This window comes from Engystomops pustulosus, chromosome 2 (genome assembly GCF_040894005.1).
Source record: "Engystomops pustulosus chromosome 2, aEngPut4.maternal, whole genome shotgun sequence".
Lineage (NCBI taxonomy): Eukaryota > Metazoa > Chordata > Amphibia > Anura > Leptodactylidae > Engystomops > Engystomops pustulosus.
Window position 1 is genome coordinate 244,094,386 of NC_092412.1, and position 16,028 is coordinate 244,110,413.

Below are 16,028 nucleotides of genomic sequence, written 5' to 3' on the forward strand. Positions count from 1 at the left end.
TTTATGATGGATCTAGTTCTGCCTTAGAAAATGTGCTTTGGAATTGTCGTATGTCCGACAAAGTAGATCTCAATCGAGACTAATAAGATTACAGATAAATAAGATTAATAATCGAGGTTACAGATAGATAGATAGATAAGAACACGAAAGTAGGCAGCACTCCAGGGCGTACGGTGAAAAAGCTTCTTTTATTCCATGCTTAAAAGATACATCATAGTGCAGCTAATGTATCTTTTAAGCATGGAATAAAAGAAGTTTTTTCACCGTACGCCCTGGAGTGCTGCCTACTTTCGTGTTCTTATTTTGGAGGACTTGAGGCCTAGTCCTATGGAGCTTGCACCCACCACAAGCCAACTTTCTTGTGTGCTGTTTGGACTTTCCTAACGTAGATAGATAGATAGATAGATAGATAGATAGATATACAGATACAGATATGAATTTGATACGCAAAAAGTAGAATAGATATGAGACAGATAGATAATAGTTGATTGAATAGATGCAATCTCACAGATTTCTTACTAAGTATTTGAGACATTTGTGGATCTCTCTCCCCTATAGATATCTTTATGCCTTTCTTGTCCTATAAATTTCTATATAAACACACATATGCTTCCCCCTATAGACATATACTTCCCCTTGCCATTAGTCCCATTAATGTCCCTTATAGCAGGCTGGTGTGAATTCCTTTAGAACTTTATTAGGTCGGGTGACTATGGACCCTGTGTCCTAATTTCCCTTTATTTATAAGTTTGAGTATTTCGGAGCAGATGGACTCTTCCGGGCGCTATGCCTTAATTAACAAATGCCACAGCTCAGGGCAGCATTGCTGTACAAACCAGCCTGGAAGGGGCTGCTGGAGAGCGGCCAGTGCACGGCCAAGCTAGCCAGCCCCTTACTCCTGCAGCCCTGCAGGGGGCGATGCAGGAGTGTCCTCCCAGACACCTCTCCTGTCCTTGGCTGGTTCATCACTGTCACCCAGAGAAGCAGCAGGGGCCTTCGCAAAGGACACACAACATCTGTCAATCAATCAGCATGAACCAAAGGAGAAGGACAAAGGACTCTGCAAAACTTCCAAACGTCTCAGCAGATTCATATAGATGGGACTCATTATAGAAGCTCCCCCCCCCCCCCCCTAATACTACATTCACCGGCCCATCAGGGACATCTCTAATGCCGTGTCTATAAGTAACTGATCTGAAGTGTGGGTGCTGTTACTTTGTGACGGGAGACACACTCAGTCAATCATTTCCACGCCTGAGTGTGCAATGTGTAGGTTGACACTGACACAAATACAGTAGATCAGTCTATATCATGGTCTATATTGTTCCTCATGTCTGGATTAAAGGAGAATACATCAAAAGACAAAATAGAATTCAGTAGTTTAACTTTTTAATACATTTTTATAATGCCTGAATTGGTACAGAATCTGTAAAAGATGACACTGGCTGCGGTTGTCACCACTAGAGGGAGCTCAAGACTGACTGCATACTGTATTATTATTTAGTTCAATGTATAGACAGTATGCAGAAACTTCCTGAGCACCCCTTAGAGGCTGAAGGCTGAGTGAATACGGTATATCTTTTAATTTCAATAATATACAGGGAATCTCCCTCTAAGGTTCTGATACATAGGAAGGGTCTCCAATGGTCCAAAAGAGAGCAAACCCATTTGAAAATTACTTTGTGCAATCATTTACCACTTGGAGCTTTTTCTGCTTAATATTACAGACTTCATTGAAGATGTGTTTTTAAACATGCACATGTCATGGAACTGGGTTCACACAATGGGTGCCCAGCTAATATTTCGAGGTGCTGGGCATTAGACTCCCACCAATTTGATATTGATATATTATATTCACTTGTCTGACTTGGGTTTCTTTTGTTATATCCAGTGACTGGAGACACAATCCTTGCAGGGTCTGGCATAGAATTGCGCTATAACCTGCTATAACCTGGAACAGACCACTCTACTCTACCAAGGTAGAAAGGGGGAATTTTATCAAGGCCTGTACTTTTTGACTTACTTAGGTTTTACAACTAATAGGCAGGGACCTCCTCTACCCCCAACAAGGGAAGCCTTCTTATTTCAGGGTCCCCAATACACATAGACATTGGAGAATCCTTTACATGGTACTGCACACATAACTATGCATTAGCCAGATTTTTTTGATAAAACAATAGGGTAAGAGTATTTTTTGCCTAGGAAAGGGAAAACCATGACAACCCTCATCGCACAGATGGACAGCCACAAGTTGTGCCCCCCATAGCACTTTATACAGCCCCCAGTTACTGTATGTACAGATGTTGCGTCGCTGGCAGAGGTTGTTCCATACACACTTCCGTGTCTGTCCTCACCTACGGGTCTATACACATGGCCAGCAGGACACTTGTTTGTTTCTATTCACAATCACAGGCCACTTGTCCATTGCTGGATGGAATGTGAGCGGAGAGGTTGTCCGGATGCCGGAGATGAATGCTCTACGTAGGTGTAAGGTGTGGGTAGAAATGGATTACCCTGTCACGCTACAACTAGTTAGCATACACGGGACCACAGGGGCACTGATACAAGTCACTTGGCAACGGTCGTAGCTGGAGTGGAATTTGGAGAACACAATGGAAATCCTTATGTTGTTTTTCTTTATCATCAGAGCAGCTTAAGTTGTTTTTCTGAATTTTGTGAATGGTTCTTCAGATGAAATGTTTGAAAAGTATTAGAAATCCCATACATAATGCGGAGAAGCAATCACACAGCGAGGTCCAAGGGCTGGAGACAAAGGCGGAGGACTGAGTATCGGATCTGCTTAGCACAGATTTGGTTGTTGTATGTTTTATTGCAAAAATGTGTTTATTAGAAATTATGGCCGTTGCTCCCCAATCTGGACCCCTGACTACAATGTATAATATATTCACACGGGGAAGAGACCTACTATGTGACCTCTTGACACGTTATTGGTAATTTGAGATGCATTCTTACATGCAGAGCAAGCAAAGCTGCAGTATAAAGCATGGGGGAGAGAGCAAACTCTAAGGTCCTATTTATATCATATTAGTTGTATGTAACTAATCCATAGGGCAAATACATTTTCCAGTATGGCATACGGAAAACATTGCTGCCTTAAGTAGCCAAAAGAATCAATGTTTTCCCATTTTATATACCATATATAAATCTCTACAAGGCGCCCTTGTAAGACAGCAAAGTCTCTGGAAGGGGTTTTAGGAAAACAAAAATTTATCATGTGCTGGCACATGGCATGCCAATGAATGATGTGAACCCTATCTCGGGTCGGATCTATTAAGAGGCTCCGGCCCCCTGAAAAATCTAGCAGGGGTTGTGCGCCTGGTGCAGGTAGTGTACAGGCGCGGGGCAGGAATCCCTTGTGTTGGCCCACTCTGCCCCCAAGCACACCTACCTCGGTGCCCACTTGTATGGAATAAAGGGCCCTTTGCCAAAAATCATGCCCATCTCAGGGCTAGCATACCACAAAAAATGGCAAACAAGCCCTAATATATCCCCTCCATTAAAGTTTTGGAGGGATTTTCATTGTCTGGCTCTGAATTCATTCAACTTTCTTGTTTTATGTTTTCCTCATGGGTATAAAGTAACGTTAATACGTTAATACTAGCAAGGCCTTACATAGGACCGTGGTAGAGATGGAGGCCCCATAGGGGTAACCTGACACCCCTGGGCTTCAGTACAATTCTGTAACAAGGTTCCCACCTTCCATGTGCCATTTATAGCACCAGTGTCTTGGTGTCTTGTTACATCACAAAGGAGCTTTTTGGGCTCCAGAGTCACTAGGGCCCAGGTGTGACTGCAGCCCCTGAACTTTCTACATACGGATTGTACTGGATGTTCAGAAGCAATATTTGCCCCTTACGCCACCTCTACACCAAGCCAAAAGAGAAGGTGCTATAGGGCAGCGCCTGTGCACCACCTATAGGCAGTGTCAGGATAGGGAGGGTGCCAGGGGGTTGGGTTGACACCATGCCCTGGTAGACTATGCCCCAGCATATGATAAATCCCTTCCATGGAGTAAGTTTTGCTCTGTAAACCTCTACTTGAAAATGGTGAGCAGGGAGACAGGATTTTTTAAAATGTCCTTTATTTTTGATATTTACTATGAGGCCCCTTGCTGTCTTTGCTATGAGGCCCCTTCAGTCACCACTGAATATAAGGGTCTGCGCCAGGAAGCAATAGTTATTATACGCCAACATAAAGCTGGACATGTAAGAAGTAGGCCTCCTTTCTAGATAGATTAGCCTTGCTGCCCATAGCAACCAATCACAGCACAGCTTTCATTGCTGAATCTGCTCTGGAACCATGAAAGCCGCAACGTGATTGGTTGCTATGGGTAAGATTTGATAAAAAGGTCCTCATAGTATTTCCAGCTGTACGGAAGTATAGAAGCTTCTGTTTAGTTCCTTGGGATATAGTTGTGTAGTTAGATTCTTGTTCTGTAGCCTCAGAAACTTTGCTTCCTCCCTCCAAAGTGTAAAGTTGAGCTTGTTGGTAGCATTGCTCCATCATGGCGGGGCTGTTTGTTTGTCTTCCAATAGAGTCTAGTAATTACTGTATTTATTTTATACTATTGACTGCATCAAGTCATCGGGGGATTCATTACCATTATTCACATTCACTGCAAGGTCTAAAGACACTGAGCTCGCTCAATAGAAAAGTATCCGGAGAGCAGAGATAGATACACAACACAGAGGATTACATTAACTGCATGGAAATATTTTATGTATTTATAGATAGGAGATGGATAGGAGATAGACTACAATGAGGTAGATAGATAGATAGATATGAGATAGATAGATAGATAGATAGATAGATAGATAGATAGATATGAGATAGATAGATAGATAGATAGATAGATAGATATGAGATAGATAGATAGATATGAGATAGATAGATATGGGATAGATAGATAGATAGATAGATAGATAGATAGATATGAGATAGATAGATATGGGATAGATAGATATGGGATAGATAGATAGATAGATAGATAGATATGAGATAGATAGATAGATAGATAGATAGATAGATAGATAGATATGGGATAGATAGATAGATAGATAGATAGATAGATAGATATGAGATAGATAGATATGGGATAGATAGATAGATAGATAGATAGATAGATAGATAGATATGGGATAGATAGATAGATAGATAGATAGATAGATAGATAGATAGATATGAGATAGATAGATAGATATGAGATAGATAGATAGATATGAGATAGATAGATAGATAGATAGATAGATAGATAGATAGATATGAGATAGATAGATAGATAGATAGATAGATATGGGATAGATAGATAGATAGATATGAGATAGATAGATAGATAGATATGAGATAGATAGATAGATAGATAGATAGATAGATAGATATGAGATAGATAGATAGATAGATAGATAGATAGATAGATATGAGATAGATAGATAGATAGATAGATAGATATGAGATAGATAGATAGATATGAGATAGATAGATAGATATGAGATAGATAGATATGGGATAGATAGATAGATAGATAGATAGATAGATAGATAGATATGGGATAGATAGATAGATAGATAGATAGATAGATAGATATGAGATAGATAGATATGGGATAGATAGATAGATAGATAGATAGATAGATATGGGATAGATAGATAGATATGAGATAGATAGATAGATATGAGATAGATAGATAGATATGAGATAGATAGATAGATATGAGATAGATAGATAGATATGAGATAGATAGATAGATAGATAGATAGATAGATAGATAGATAGATAGATAGATATGAGATACATAGATAGATAGATATGGGATAGATAGATAGATAGATAGATAGATAGATAGATAGATAGATATGAGATAGATAGATATGGGATAGATAGATAGATAGATAGATAGATAGATAGATAGATAGATAGATATGGGATAGATAGATATGAGATAGATAGATAGATATGAGATAGATAGATAGATATGGGATAGATAGATAGATAGATAGATAGATAGATAGATAGACAGACAGACAGATAGATAGATAGATAGATAGATAGATAGATAGATAGATAGATAGATAGATAGATATGGGATATATAGATAGATAGATAGATAGATAGATATGGATAGATAGATAGATAGATAGATAGATAGATAGATAGATAGATAGATAGATATGAGATAGATATGAGATAGATAGATAGATATGAGATAGATAGATAGATAGATATGGGATAGATAGATAGATAGATAGATAGATAGATAGATAGATATGGGATATATAGATAGATAGATAGATAGATAGATAGATAGATAGATATGGGATAGATAGATAGATAGATAGATAGATAGATAGATAGATAGATATGAGATAGATAGATAGATAGATAGATAGATAGATAGATATGAGATAGATAGATAGATATGAGATAGATAGATAGATATGAGATAGATAGATAGATATGAGATAGATAGATAGATATGAGATAGATATGAGATAGATAGATAGATATGAGATAGATAGATAGATATGAGATAGATAGATAGATATGAGATAGATAGGAGATAGATAGATAGATAGATAGATATGAGATAGATGATAGATAGATAGATAGATATGAGATAGATAGATAGATAGATAGATAGATAGATATGAGATAGATAGATATGAGATAGATAGATAGATAGATAGATAGAATTCCAACAAAAATCACAACCATACATTTCTCCCCCCAAAATGTACAAAACTACCTTTTGAACTTAAAGGAAATTTACTGCCTGATTCTTACCTTATAAAGAAGCGTCACTGACTGAATCCACTTTGCATCTTGATGCAGTATCTGGCCTTGTGTTTTTTATGATCTCCTGTTCCCAAAATTTTTTCTTTTAAATATAACTAATGAGCAGCAGGAGCCCGGACTGGCACTGGTGATGCCTCCCGGAGCACTTGTAGCTCTTTTTTTAGGAAAAGGAAACAATAAAAAACTATTACAGGGTCAGATCCTGCATCAAGGTGCAAAGTGGATTTAATCAGTGATGCAACTTTATAAGGTATTAATCAGACCTTTGATTTTCTTTTATTTGTGAAATATTTTGTTCAAATAAGCCCATCATCTTGTATTTATTGGAGACTTTTTGTTACTTTTATTTTTTTACCTTAGTTATTGTATTACATAGTTACCATTCTATTGGTGTAAATAAATAAAAGGATAAAAGAAAAAAAAAGAGAAGAGGATCAAAGGATCAGCTTAACCTGAGCAGGAGATGTGAACGCTGCCTATAGTTTACCTATAGGTTGTTATAGCAACATTACCACCACATGCCAAATATGGACCCTGTCAATACATCCCCTTTATACGGTTCATTATGGCCTTACAAGAAGGAAATCACCATCATAGATTTTTTTTTTTTTTTTGAGAATTTTGTTATTAAATATTTATATTATTTTTTTAATTTTTTTATGTAAATGTATTAAATGTAACCTTTTAAAGGGAATATAATAAACTTTTCAAAGCCCCTTTATGTTAAGGCTGGGGAAGACGGAAATACCAGCCGCCTGTCATATATCATATCATTTATAGCCAAAAGTTTTTGCTATTATTTGTTTACCTTATATACTCGAGTATAAGCCTAGTTTTTCAGCACAAAATTTGTGCTCAAAACCCCTAACTCGGCTTATACTCGAGTCAACTAAAAAACTAAAGACAAAACTCACCTTTCTGACATCACCCGTAGGTCCTCTTCTGTCTGAGACAGTCTGAGACAGAAGAGGACCTATGGGGGACGTCGGAAAGATGAGTACAGTGTTCTACAGGGGCTGGGCAGGCTATCTACTGGGGGGCTGTGACTAATGCATTTCCCACCCTCGGCTTATACTAGAGTCAATAGGTTTTCCCAGTTTTTTGTGTTGAAATTAGGGGTCTCGGCTTGTACTCGGGTCGGCTTATACTCGAGTATATACGGTATATGTTTCCATTTTTATATTTTCTTATTCATTATTACATCATTATTTCTTAGAATTATCAAGGGAATACTTTGCACTCTGAATTTTCCAATGCTCTTTCAATAAGGTAACACACACACACATATATATATATATATATATATTTTTTAATTATTCTTATTTTTAAAGTTGAATAGTTTATAGAATTTTCAGTTTTATTTTTTTTTTTTATACATTTTTGTACTTTAGATTAATTATTTTGTGGAATCATCCCTTAACATCAGGGACTATTTGAACCTATGGATTTCCAACACTCCTTTACATTGAGGCCATAGAAGAAGGAAACCCAAGTCGACCGTCACATGTATATAATTTATAGCCAAATGTTTTTGTTATTATTTGTTTATATTTTTATTATTTTTTTCTTTTTTTTTTTTTTCTTTTTTTAGCACAAAATCGTCAAAGCCATGCTTCATGCTCTGAATTCTCTGATGCTCCATCATGTAACCGCCTTGCATGAAGGTAACACAAAATAATCATTTGTGGTTGTATTGTTTCTCATTTCCTGTTTTTATATTTTTGTACTTTATTTTTCTTTACTCCCAATCCTTTTACATCCGGGAATATTTGATCCCTGAATTTCCAATTCTCTTTTACATTGTGGCCATACAAGAAGGAAACATGACTGTTATATATTTATAGTCAAGTATCTTTGTATATATTTTTGTTGAATTTTTTTATTTTTTATTTTTTTTCTTGGAATCATCCTTTAACACCAGGGAAGCTCTGAATTTCCATGGCGTTTTAATAAAGGGAAAAAAAAACCACTCTGTTCTTTTGAATCACAAACTAAGAATAATTGGCGGTGACATGATTGGTCCCAGTTGGGACGCGGCAGGTCTAAAGATTGCAGACACAGGTCCCGGCAGACCCGGGCTCGGTGTAAATTGCTGTTTACCATGACAAGGTGATCTTCTGTTTCAAATGTGGTATACAAGCTCCGCTATTAGCCGCCCTTATGTGCAGCTTGTTTATCTCTTTAGATGATACTATTTAGTGTATTTCACATACATGTCTCATAAGGGGTTATTGTCTCTGCTGGCAAATGACCCAGGAAAAAAGGCGCTTGTTCATATCAGCAGCGTTTAACCCATTTATAGCACGGGACGGGAATAAGACATCCAGGGAACTGAAATATAGAATCATCGTTTGTTTAAAAATTAGATCTCGCATTTTTAATTTTTTTTAGATTCCTGTAAATGTTTGTGGGTTTTTGTTTAACACAAGTGTAACATGAGACGGAGGAGACTTGACTCCACATATGCAGAATATCGTACATAACACATACAGTGATTGATCATATGGCTACCCAAACAAACCAAGCTGGTATTTTTTACCAAAAATTCATAAATCCAGCACAAACCCACCAGGGCGCCCGATTGTTGCCGGCATCGGCTCAATCACAGAACCATTATCCAAATACATAGATTGGATGCTCCGGCCACTATTACAAAAAATCCCGTCCTATTTGAAAGATACAAATGAGTTTCTGAAAATAACCAGAAAAAGTACATGGCAAGGAGAGGCATTGTTAGCGACAATAGACGTAGAAAGCCTTTATAGCAGAATCCCGCACTTAATAGGCATAGAGGCCATCAGAAACATACTCACTAATGCAAAAAAAGACAGCGATGTAATTTCCTTTATCTGTGAGGCTATGCTTTTCATATTATCCAACAACACATTCCAATTCGCAGATATATGGTATAGACAACTGGTAGGTACTGCCATGGGTACCCCTGCAGCATGTACTTATGCCAATATATTCTTAGGCTACCTCGAAGACAAATACATATATACATCCAGCAATCCATTCCTCAAAAATATTATAACATATCATCGCTATGTAGATGACATCTTCATTGTTTGGTCAGGCAATACCAATGAATTTGCAGATTTCATGTCTTACTTAAACCAGAATTCAATGAACATGGCATTCACCCATAAAATAGACTCTCAGAGAATCGAATTCCTAGACGTCGAAGTGCATATAGAAAACAACAGCATTACAACCACCATGTACAGGAAACCAACCGCTACTAACTCATATCTACATTATTCCAGCTACCACCCGAACCACGTAAAAAAAGCAATTCCTTACGGCCAGTTCATTCGTCTTAGACGTATAAACAGTGATGATAATCAGTTCCAAGTCCAAGCAAAAGAACTTACAGACCGTCTACTGAGACGAGGGTATCCACAATATACCCTGAAACAAGCTTTTAAAAAAGCCTTAGAAATGACTCCAGAACAACTACTGAACAAAGCCCATAAGCCTAAAAAATCCGAAAACTTTATATTTTCATTTGAATATAACGCTTTGGCTCCAAAAATAAAAAACGCTATCAAAAAGAACTGGTACATGATAAAATCTGACCCTATACTAAAAACCGTAGCAGAGAACGGACCACTGATCACATTCCGTAGGAGCAACACGATCAAGGACCACTTGGTCCGCAGTAGACTCCCAAAGATGTCAAGAGAAGAAAACTGGCTGAATACAAGCATTCCAATTGGAAACTACAAATGTGGTAGCTGCAACCACTGCACACAAATGCTGACAGGAAATCTGCTTAAAATAGGAGGAATAGAGCACCGAATCAAACAATTCATAACTTGTAGAACATGCTACGTTGTCTATGCCGTCTTCTGCCCATGTAAGCGATTTTATATAGGTCAAACCACTAGAGCAGCGATGGCGAACCTATGGCACGCGTGCCAGAGAGGGCACGCAGAGCCCTCACTGCTGGCACGCGCCCCATCCTCCCAACCACTGCCAGGTGCGGACAACCACTGTCCACACCTGGTTGTCATGGCTGTTAGCAGTATCGGAGCTGCGCTCCGATAATGCTAACAGCCATGACAGAGCAGGGCGCTGACACTGCCTGCTGTCACTCTGATCACTGCAGCGCACAGGACGGTAAGCATCCCCGCGCTGGCAGCGAAATGATGTCATTACGCTGCCAGCGCTGGGCACCTTACTCCGTGTGCGCTGCAGTGATCAGCCGGAGGAACGAGTCTGAGGTGAGTGTATTTATTTTTTTAATTCGGCGCATCCATCCTGCCCGCTCCCGCACCTCCCATAAAACTCCGCCCGCAACCGGGCCGAAACTCACGGCCCAAACTGCGCCCGCTACAACAAGCCCCCCCCGGCGCGCCCGAACCCCAGCCTGTTATGCCCGCTACCGCAACCCGCCGCCCCCCCCCCCCCCCCCCGCAAGGACTCCGGCCGCTCTCACTCCCCCCCCCCTTCCCCCCGCTCAACTCCGGTCACTGCCCCCCATCACCCCCTCCCCTGAAACTCATGCCTCATAACCACACTGAAACGAACTCCAGATGCTGCACCCCGACCCCCCCCCCCCCTGGAACAACAGACACCTGAGCAAGAGTAAGTAGCATATGTATTTTTATTTATGTATTTATGTATATGCATATTATATTATAAATTTATATGTGCATTTATATATATACCTGTGTGAGGGCTTATTTTTTGCATAACATATTTTACTTCTCATTTATTATTCCATGTCGTGTACTGGGAAGCTGGATTTTAATACTTTCGCTGTGCGCTCCAAATCATTTGTGTCCTTTATTCTTTGGTTCGGTCCTATCGCAGTGATACCAGATTTGTAGGTTTTATTGTGTTTTAATGCTTTTTCTATCATCAAAACAGTGTACGAAAAAGAAAATAGTTTCGCCATCTTGTGACGCTAATAACTTTAGTGCACGGAGCTGGGGAGATTTGGGTTTTTTTGCTTAATGAGCCGTTGTTTTCATTGCTACCATTTTGAGGACTGCGTGACCTTTTGATAACTTTTTATTACTCTTTTATGTGATGTAAAATGGTGTAAAAGTGGCGTTTCAGTGTGTATAGGACTGCTGTAACCTGTGTAAATTGATTCTAAACTAAACCGTCAGTTTTCTGGTTAAATAGCCGTACTGGCACTTTGCGATAAGTAATAAGGTTTTGGGTTGCAGTTTAGGCACTCGGTCTCTAAAAGGTTCGCCATCACTGCACTAGAGCCATGTTCACAAGATTTAGGGAACACAAACACTCAATAATCAGTGGCAAAGGAGCGCCTCGCCTGATCGAGCATATACAAACAACGCACAAAGGGAATGTTAATTTACTTACATTTGCAGGCCTGGAACAAGTCCCCATACCTACGTACGGAGGAGATCGACATAAGTTGTTATTGAGAAAGGAAGCCCAATGGATCATAAAAACAGAAGCACTAGGACACCTAGGCTTAAATGATAAAAACGAGATGGGAGCATTTCTATAGAAAGGATGTCAAAACCTACCACCAGCATACTTCTACATATGCACTTTCTTACTATACCACCTGTTCGTATAGGGTTTGAAATATGACATTTAAATATGTTACACTACATAATAGAACTGCAGAAACGTAGCAATGGGTGATTAAATCATACTCTGTAACGAGGCTGTAGAACATCGCTACATGTAAAAGCAATGTATTACGTTTTAGCCCATCATTAGATATGTGTATTATATATCTCTGCCCTTTCAAGTCATACTGTAATCTTGCCAAGCCCTCTCCTGATTCCTCTGTCCATCCGACTAAACAACGCCCATATTCTGTGACGTCAGCAATTCCTGCCTCCCCTCAGGCTTGTCCTCGCTACCTAGCGAAACTCCTCCTACCCAGTAATAGTATCTTGACCTAATTGGTTCTGAGTAAGTCTAGTAGTCTCCATTCAGGTCCGACGGTATAATGTACCCTCCCCTTAGACCCGTCTACGCTTTTTAGCGAGACTCCTCCTACTCGCCAGTAATGCTCTAATCCGATTGGCCGCGAGTATCGCAGCAGTCTCCACTCAGGTCCGACAACGCAGCTTGCTAACAGGGCGGAGTTGATGTGACATCACCCCGCCCCTTTTTTGTTTTTAACCAATCACATGTTTGTTAAGGTGAAGGTGTGTCCAAGCCATCTTGGGCGGCCCGATTTAAAAATCGAGCGCGAAAACCAAGGGCTTCAGGCAAGATGAAGCGTTGACAGCAACGCGAAACGACTCGTCCCTAGAACTCTCCACAGCACGCTATTCTCCCCCTCCCTGTATATGCCGATTTTTAAAGATGCTTGAATAAAGAAGATATTTTAAAGAAGATGTGGTGAGTGCCTAGCCTTCTTTCTTTCTACATTGTACATGATCATATGGCTACTATAGGGCCCATAAAGGGAATGGGGCTCTTTCCTTGTGGGTCTCATATTAGAGTAGGGTTACTTACTCAAAATAGGGTAGTGGTACGGTGCTGTACCCAAATATGCACCATAAGGGTAGTAGTATTTTACTCTGCTCATGCATACAGGATAGGAGTAGTAGTACAGCGCTGTTCTCGTATATAGAGGATAAGAGTAGTAGTACAGCGCTGTTCTCATATATAGAGGATAAGAGTAGTAGTACAGCACTGTGCCCATATATACAGGATAGGAGTAGTAGTACTGTGCTGTTCTCATATATAGAGGATAAGAGTAGTAGTACAGCACTGTGCCCATATATACAGGATAGGAGTAGTAGTTCTGTGCTGTTCTCATATATACAGTATAAGAGGAGAAGTACTATGTTGTGCCAATATATACAGGATAGGAGTAGTAGTACTGTGCTGTGCTCATACATACATGATAGGAGTAGTAGTACTGTGTTGTGCCCATATATATATAGGATCGGAGTAGTAGTACGGTGCTGTGCTCATATATACAGGATAAGACTAGTAGTACTGTGCTGTGCCCATATATACAGGATAGGAGTAGTAGTACTGTGCTGTATCCATATATACAGGGTAGGAGTAGTAGTACTGTGCTGTGCTCATATATACAGGATAGGAGTAGTAGTACTGTGCTGTGCTCATATATACAGGATAAGACTAGTAGTACTGTATTGTGCCTATATATAGAGGATAGGAGTTGTAGTACTGTATTGTACCCACATATGCAGGATTGAAGTAGTAGTACTGTGCAGTGCCCATATATATATATATATATGTAGGATTGAAGTACTGTGCTGTCCTGTATATACAGGATAGGAGTAGTAGTACTGTTCTGTTCCTTTGTATACATTATAGGAGTTGTAGTACTGTATTGTGCCCACATATACAGGATAGGAGTGGTAGTACTGTGCTGTGCCCATATATAGAGGATAGGAGTAGTAGTACTGTGCTGTGCCCGTTTATACAGGATAGGAGTAGTAGTACTGTGTTGTGACAAAATGTACACAGGATAGGAGTAGTAGTACTGTGCTGTGCCCATATATACAGGATAGGAGTAGTAGTACTGTGCTGTGCCAATATATACATGGGATAGGAGTAGTAGTACTGTGCTGTGTCCATATATACAGGATAGGAGTAATAGTACTGTGCTGTGCCCATATATACAGGATAGGAGTAGTAGTACTGTGCTGTGCCCATATATACAGGATAGGAGTAGTAGTACTGTGCTGTGCCAATATATACAGTATAGGAGTAGTAATACTGTGCTGTGCCAATATATACAGGATAGGAGTAGTAGTACTGTGCGGTGCTCATATATACAGGATAGGAGTAGTAGTACTGTGCTGTGCCCATATATACAGGATAGGAGTAGTAGTACTGTGCTGTGCTCATATATACAGGATAGGAGTAGTAGTACTGTGCTGTGCCCATATATACAGGATAGGAGTAGTAGTACTGTGCTGTGCCCATATATACAGGATAGGAGTAGTAGTACTGTGCTGTGCCCATATATACAGGATAGGAGTAGTAGTACTGTGCTGCGTCCATATATACAGGATAGGAGTAGTAGTACTGTGCTGCGTCCATACTATATATACGGTAGAGGAATAGATAGACACAAGCATAGAACACATACACAGACTGTAATTACCCCTGCACTCAGCTCTTTCCGTATCCTGAGGATCAGGAACACTGTACACATCTCATTTCTTATAAACCTGTAAGAAGAGTCGTTTTTAAACAACTCCTTAAGGAGGAATTACACATTTCATTACGTTCCACAATATTTGATAACTTGTGCAAAAAATCATCTCTGGTGTCTATGACAAAATCCAACATACGCAGCGCCCTATTCTGACTGCAGGGGGCGATGTATGACTATTATTCACCTGAGGTTGTAGAACTGAAGATTTATTGTAATTGGTCTCTCAACCTTTCATCTTTGTTGTGATCATCATTTATTTTTAAAAGATAGAGGTATATACTAATCCTGTAAAGTTCCAGGGGCTAGCTCTGTCTTACTGCATCAGGCCTCGTATGGAAAATTCTGCTAAATGATTTTGGATCAATGTATAGTTTTTGGATCAGTTTCTGAAATCACAGTTGGGCTGTATGTCATAATTGGAGATATTGGGGCAGATTTACTTACCCGGGCCAGTCGCGATCCAGCGGCACGTTCTCAGTGGAGGATTCGGGTCTTCCGGCGCCCGATGTCCACTAGGTGTCGCTGCTGCGCTGAATTCCGTCGGAGTTCACTGAAGTTCACCGTCCTACCCTGGGTGCAGGTAAGCGGGTTTTTTTTTTTTTAAATACAGCGGTTTTTCCGAATCCGTTGGGTTTTCTTACAGCCACGCAACCCCTAATTTCCGTTGTGAGCATGCTGGCACCAATGCGCCACAATCCGATCGGGTGCGCCAAAATCCCAGGGCAATTCAGGGAAAATCGGAGCGAATCGGTAATATTCGTGTAACCCGACGGAAAAACGCGATTCGGCCCTTAGTAAATGACCCCCATTGTTGCAGCACCATTAACAATGAGCACCCAGGACACGTGCCCTTACTGCCCCCTCTCGCTACACCACTGCTTATACATCCTTGCTGATCAATCCACCAAAAAATGTCATAATAATGCAGAATTTATGCAGATAATATTCAAATGTATACTGGTAATATATTATAATTCTTTATTTATATAGTGCACACAGAGCTGCACAGAACTTTCCAAATCAGTGGGGCTCACAATCTAATCAACCTACCAGTATGTTTTTGGAGTGTGGGAGG

General features: G+C 39.8%; 1 protein-coding gene across 1 annotated transcript in view; it reads left to right on the forward strand.

The window, feature by feature from the left end:
• The first annotated feature begins 3,887 nt into the window (after window positions 1-3,887).
• The window catches only part of EPCIP (exosomal polycystin 1 interacting protein), a 51,883-nt gene continuing 39,742 nt past the window's right edge, over window positions 3,888-16,028 (forward strand). The window contains exons 1-2 of the mRNA XM_072138618.1: window positions 3,888-3,906; window positions 8,405-8,477. The gene's annotated coding sequence lies outside the window, so the exon portion shown is untranslated. The remainder of the gene's footprint in view (window positions 3,907-8,404; window positions 8,478-16,028) is intronic.